This window comes from Pteropus alecto, unplaced genomic scaffold (assembly GCF_000325575.1).
Source record: "Pteropus alecto unplaced genomic scaffold, ASM32557v1 scaffold177, whole genome shotgun sequence".
NCBI lineage: Eukaryota > Metazoa > Chordata > Mammalia > Chiroptera > Pteropodidae > Pteropus > Pteropus alecto.
In genome coordinates, this window is record NW_006442207.1 from 9,400,952 (window position 1) to 9,407,540 (window position 6,589).

General features: G+C 36.1%; 1 protein-coding gene across 6 annotated transcripts in view; it reads left to right on the top strand.

The window, feature by feature from the left end:
* Window positions 1-6,589, top strand: part of SORCS1 (sortilin related VPS10 domain containing receptor 1) — a 461,149-nt gene that overhangs the window by 386,006 nt on the left and 68,554 nt on the right. The window lies entirely within an intron of this gene.

Genomic DNA, 6,589 nt, shown 5'->3' on the forward strand with positions numbered 1-6,589 from the left:
TAGTAGGAATGTGTTTTATTTTCTCTCTGTGTCCAGTCTTGACACATCTAAGGCATGTATTCTGATCTTTATAAATCTGGAATCAGATTTTTCAAATGTTGGGTTTAATGTTCTATGGGGCTTATCCAATTTATTTAAGAAATGCCATAAAAGGCAAAATAGTCCATGACTTCTCCACAAGTGAAACTGATGTTTGTAGACTTCAAAATATAGTGCATGGGACTTATTTGGATTCTAATTCAATTTGTAAAAAGATGTTTTTGAGCCATTTGGGGAAATTGAATATGGACTGATGAGTAGGTGATGTATTAGTAAGGGTTTTCCAGATATACTGTTTTTATATCAGATAGATGATGATGATGATGATGATGATGATGATGATGATGATGATGATAGATAGATAGATAGATAGATGATGATAGATAGATAGATGATAGATAGATAGATAAATAGATGATAGATAGATAGATAGATAGATAGATAGATAGATAGATAGATATGGGGAACTGGATCATGTAATTATGGAGGTAGAGGGCAAATCTAAATACCAAGATCTGCAGGGTGAGTTGGCAAGCTGGAGACCCAGAAGAACTGATGGTGTAATCTCAGTCCTAGTCTAAAGGAATGAGAACCAGGAAAGCCAATGTTTTAGTCTCTATCTAAAGGTCAGCAGGCTCAAAATCCAGGAAAAGGCATTGTTTCTGTATGAGTGTGAAGGCAAGAAAAGAAAAATATTCAGCTGAACACAGTCAGACAGGAAGCATTTTCTTTGGAGAGGGTCAACCTTTTTGTTTTACTCAGACCTTCCATGGATTGGATGAGGCCCACTCACCATGGGGAGGGCAGTCTGCTTTCCTGAAAACTGCTGATTTATGTTAATCTCATCCAAAAACACCCTTTTGACAATGTTTGACTAGCTATCTGGCCACCCTGTGGCTCATTCACGTTAACAAAATTAATATCACAGGTAATATTAGGTGACATCTGAATCTAAATATTTATATTATACTTATTATATTAGCAAACTACATTATAATTATTATATTTAAGTGTTTTGGTTAGGCTAAAAAAAAGGAACCTTATCTTTTAGAGATCTATCATGTGTGAGATTTGCTTTAAAATATTAAAAATGAGAAAGATGTTGATAATTTTTGATGATGTTAATGGAGGCATGATCATTGATTGTACAACTTTCTCTCATTTGTGCACATTTTAAAATGTGATATTAAAAAGTTAAAAAGAGAGGGAAAGGAAACGAGGGAGGGAGTGAAGGAAGAAGGGAGGGAATGGGGAGAGGGAGGGAGAGAGAGATAGGTGCCTCATGGACAGGCCAGTTCTGTTTGACCATTTCTGCTCTCGTTTCTCGTGCCAGCTTCAGTACAGAGGTGAAGACTTCCACGTTTCCACTTATGTACTTCTCTGTATTTGAAAATTTTAAATTGTTATTAATTTTAAAAGATTACCAAAATAATATATCCTACTCTTTAAAAGGAAGAGAAAAACACAGACAAATACCTCAAATATTGTTCTGATGTTACAGATTTCTAAACCTTTGAATGAAGGAATAAATTGTGATTTATTTGAGCCATGACACAAATTCTGAAGAAAATGAAAATAACATTTTTACAGCAATGGGTCAATGAGGTCTCTGGCATCTCATACAGTGGGAAGAAATTGAAAAGAGATGATGAAATAACTAAACAATATTAAAACTAGTTTATAATGAAGTAACTTGAATAACTTGAACTTTTATTACTCGTGTGTACCAGCATGTTTAGACGTTGCAAAGGACATCAGAAACCCCTAAAGCTAATTTCAGAATTGATTTTTTTTTTTCATTGCCTCTATCAGTCAAAGAAGTTATATTACCCTCTCTTTGGTATTGAGAAGACGCTGAAGTGCCAACAGGTCTAAATTGTTCCAGATGCTACTTGAGTCACTGGAATAAAGCAGAATGAATGTATATGTATATACATATACACAGAGACATACATACACACAAACCTTTTAAAGCTACCCCTAAGGAGGCTTCACCGGTCCCTTGGAAACTCAGTGTGTGAAATCTAAGTAAATTCAGACTCATAGAAAATAAAACATTAGCAACACTTAGATTATAATATTCTATTCAATGGGATTTTTCATCTATTCTCTATAAAATTAAAATTAAAAATGTGATTTGGTGATAAGTTTTCAGGTATATAAATGTTTGTCAATGCAGTTATGTTTCTTAATCACAAAATCACAAACTTACTTCCTAGATCTCGACCTCCATTTTTCAGAGGTTTGTTCATATCAGTGGGTATTACATGATAGCATCTGACCCTAAAGAATTTTTAGGTTATGATATCTACTGGTTTCATCTATCCTATGCAAACTTTTTTCAGAAAAGCATCAGCATCAGTGAGCAAGCTCCTATAAAGAGAGCATATGATAAATACCAGCCATCAGCAGGTACGATAAGTGCCTTGCTCTCAAAAGCAAGGTGCTCACAGGTGGAGGGGTGACCACCTGCATAAGGCCCAGTGGGCTAAATTGTGTGAGGGGAGATGACAATAGTAACCCTACTGATCAGCATGTTGTCTACACTATGCATTTTTCATTAAGACCAAGAGGTCACTTACCTGAGACAGGGGTCTGAAATTATCTTCAGAGAAGGCCTTATACCATCGACTTCCCATTTAGAGTGTCTGTAGCCAACTCAAGATTTGGTAAGAGGTAAAATGTAAATAAAATTGAAAAGGAATTTTCTTCCTTTCTTAATGTCACTTTAGCCCTTCATCTCAGATGTCGCTTGGCTATGTATTGATTCGGAAGCATTTCATAAGCTCAGATTCAGTATTTAACGTTTAGCCATCACAGTGCTGCTATTAAACATTTACCTTTCTACTTAAAAATATTTATTTACAAAAGAAATGTATGCATCTTTTCTACATCTAAAAAGCCAATTTAGATTATCATTCCAATCCTACCCTGTTTCCCACTCAGCTATGATCTGTTCAGTATATATGCTTCCAAACACTTCCTTTGCTCATGAAAAATATGCCAAAAAAATACAAAATTAATTCGAGAGGTTGTTTTTATACATAATTCCTACTAGATACACTGTCGTTCTATTTCCTTTTTCATTCAAAAATATATCTTAAATATCTTTCTAAGCCAGAGTATATAGGGCTCCTCCCATCTAATTACTTTTAATTCCATGGTATTAAAGCATCTGGGATTATTTAGTCATCCCCTTTCATGAGCATTTTGCTCATTTCTTATTTTTCTGCCACTGTAGACACTGCTACAGTTAACATTCTCATACCATAATAATTGTTATTAAAAACATAGAACAATAATTAGTCTCTTTTGGCAATTAGAAGTATTTCTGTAACTTGTAAAGGAAACTCCACCCAGCTACTGGTTACTTCTTGGACCTGAGTACCTTGGCATTTCCAGACATCTCCCTCATAAGGGTCAAAACACTGGCTTCCTGCTCGCACACTGCCCGAGTCCCACACGTTAGAGGTTCATTTTATTAGCTGTCATCCTTTAAAATAAAAATGCCAGTGGATTCTGTAGCCGAGAGGAGGGGTAAGCAGGATTTCCTAAATAAACAAGGAAAAGAAAAGAGATGACCTGGGCAAAAGGGCCATACTGGTGGTTTTCTAAAAGACAAGCCTCACCATCAGTGCCTAGACGTCTGTAGAATTAAGGAGCCAGCGTGCACCTTATGTCTCTCCAATGCCAGTTGTAACCCATCTGTGGGCATCGCCTGCTCAGTTGGTGCAGAATCTGTGTGAGTTTCAGTCTGGGATAAAGCACAGAGGAAAGTGCAAGATCAGTCTGAGAGTGAGTGCCTCCATAAATGTTACTTTCCCGATGCCTCACTGCCTCCCCCTATCCCTTACAGCAGAGCACATGTGCCGTCATGCAGTCGGAACTTGAAATGAATGGGGTCTAGTAAACAGTCATTCCTTGTCAGTCGAGCTTAACAAGCAAATCTCTCAGTATCGCTGTTCTGAGATTTTAGTTAAAAGCATGCAGGTGAACCTTACTTTTCTTTTTTTTTCTTAATGCCTCACTTTATAAATGGTTTTGGTTGCTTTCACAGTCAGCTTATTACTCTGTATATAGAGCAGTGTTCTCAGGTTTACTCACTTCACCATGATGGAAACAGTCTGGCATCGGTTAATATTATGCTCAATAGAAATGCTATTTTGAGGGGATGCCAAAGTATTTATCAGCTCACTGTGTAGAATGGTTGTGGAATTTTTGTTTTAGCTCTTGCCTAGGACTTAGAAACAGTTGAGATAAGAGATGAAATGGGTGCAGAATGTCCCTCCAGGTGGCTGCAGAGACCAGTCCTTAGTCCTTGGCCCATGAATTAGCACGTGAGCCAAGTTCTGCTGTGTTCTCTACTGTAAGCTCCCTGCCTCTATTCAGCCTTTGCCCTGACACCTTCCACAAACCATTCTATGGAAAGCAAAAAGGCTGATCCTGTTATGGATGGAAAGCGAAATATAATGAAGAGTGTTTTGTTTGGTAAAGAACAGAATAATTTTAGAGTGAAACAAATAAAGGTTTTAAACCAACCTCTACCATTTGCCATTTAGTCTCCAGTAAGTCTGAGGCCACAGTAAAATTTTGTGATTTTGTTGTTGTTGTCGTTAACTTTTTTTTTTTTTTTGGCTTTTCTCCATCTGTGTGATATATTTTTAAATAAAATTTTATTTTTAAAATAAAAGTCCTCTAAAAGATGATACCTTAATCACACTCCTGCAATATAGCTATTATTTTATGGTATAGTTCCAGTTATCTGTATTTTACGTAATAAAATCGACAGGGTGACTGCTGCAGAATGCTGGGTGTCACAGGGAACATAAACAACTGTTCCCTAGAATTTTTCCCTCTTAATTTCAACTGTAGCTCTTTTCCATGTGCCTTCACTTTAGGTCGTTTGCCTGAATTTCTACAGTCTTGCTCTCCAGGGTGGCAAATAAAATGCAACACTTGGCATTTTTTATGTTAAAAAAAACCACAGTATTTTATTTATAATAAAATCTGAATATTTGTAACCCTTTAAAAAAAATTGTAGTCTTTTAGTCTTATTTCCTAACCTATAAAATGTTGTTATTTGCTTTTGGGATTGGATTAAATATAATACTATATATGAAGCATATACCAAAATGCGTAGCAGATAGTCTAGACATTTGTTTGATACTTAATAGTTACAGCAATCCTGAGATCTAGGTCATTTTATCTAAGCCTTTGTTTTCTTATCTGTAACACAGAAATGCTAACTTTCATAGGCTCATAAAATCACATATTTAAAACCAGTTTACACCAAAACACATTCGTCCTCAGTACTGCTCAAGGCAGAGAACACATTTACCTGATTAGTGAACGAGTTCTTTTTGTTCAAATAAAATGAAATCAGTATTCATTTGTATATTTTTTTGCATGTTAGTACTGAAATAACCCCAAATTCATTTCTCTTTGTTTCTCCATTGGTGTCTGTACATATCTCAGTTTGCACATACACAGCACAAGCTCATTTAGCTGTACTTATATATGGTTATGTCTTGTTTATACTGTTTGGGATCCAGGGAACATGCTACAAATTTAAGTTGCTAAATTAACTAGGACATTTCTTGTTTTGTGCCAACCAGAAAAAAATTCTGTAAATATAAAATAAAGTGGGCTTCGGGGTGGTTTATTCTAAGAAACCAAGATAATCTTCTCAAGGGACAGAATTTTTTTTTTTTTTTTTGCTATTAAGCTAGAGATATTTCTAGATGTGTTAAAAAAAAAAAAAAAAGAGGTGTGTTCAGAAATTTCTGCCTGTGGAGTTTCTTTAGAGGAGCCATTAATTCCTCCAGGAAGAATGTAAAATGACAGCTTTTATTGTTCCTCAGGGTTACTTTCTCAATAGACAATGGGGATATTTACTCAGGAAGCTTTAAAAAAATGATTTTTAATATAGCGTTAATTTAGTATCTCTATAAGAACATTTAGTGGGTACAGAAAAAATATATATACATTAATTCTAGCAAAGTAGTAATCTTCATACTGTCAATATACATTTGGAATGTTTTTAAATGCTTTCTGTAAACATATTTCCCCCTGCATCAGCCAAAGAAGCACGTAGACCCTGGCTCACCTGCCATTGCCCCGGAGTTGCCATTTCCAGCGTCTTTGGGGACTGTGGTCATTTCTCAGGTGACTGCATTTCTGTGCCTGGTGGGGATTTTGATATTTTTGTCTGATCTTCTCAGTGAGATTTGTCAGTGTGAATCATGGAGAATAATTGGTCTTAAAAGTGGTGCATGTGTTTAAAGTCCACAGAAAGGAAATGACTTGCATTACTTACAGACGCAGCACTGCAGGAGCTCACATAGCTGTTTTCTAGCAGAGCACGGTGCAGCCTCACAGCAGAGAATCAATAATTGTTGCTACAAAGTTGACTCTCCTGCGTACCTTTCATGGTTTTCCACATTTTTCATGAGATGGTGCTGGGGCTGAGAAATGAAGAAGAAAGTGATTGTCACTGTATGTGAAGAACTAGTGCCTCATCTCACTGTTCTTGCCCAGATCAATGTTGGCA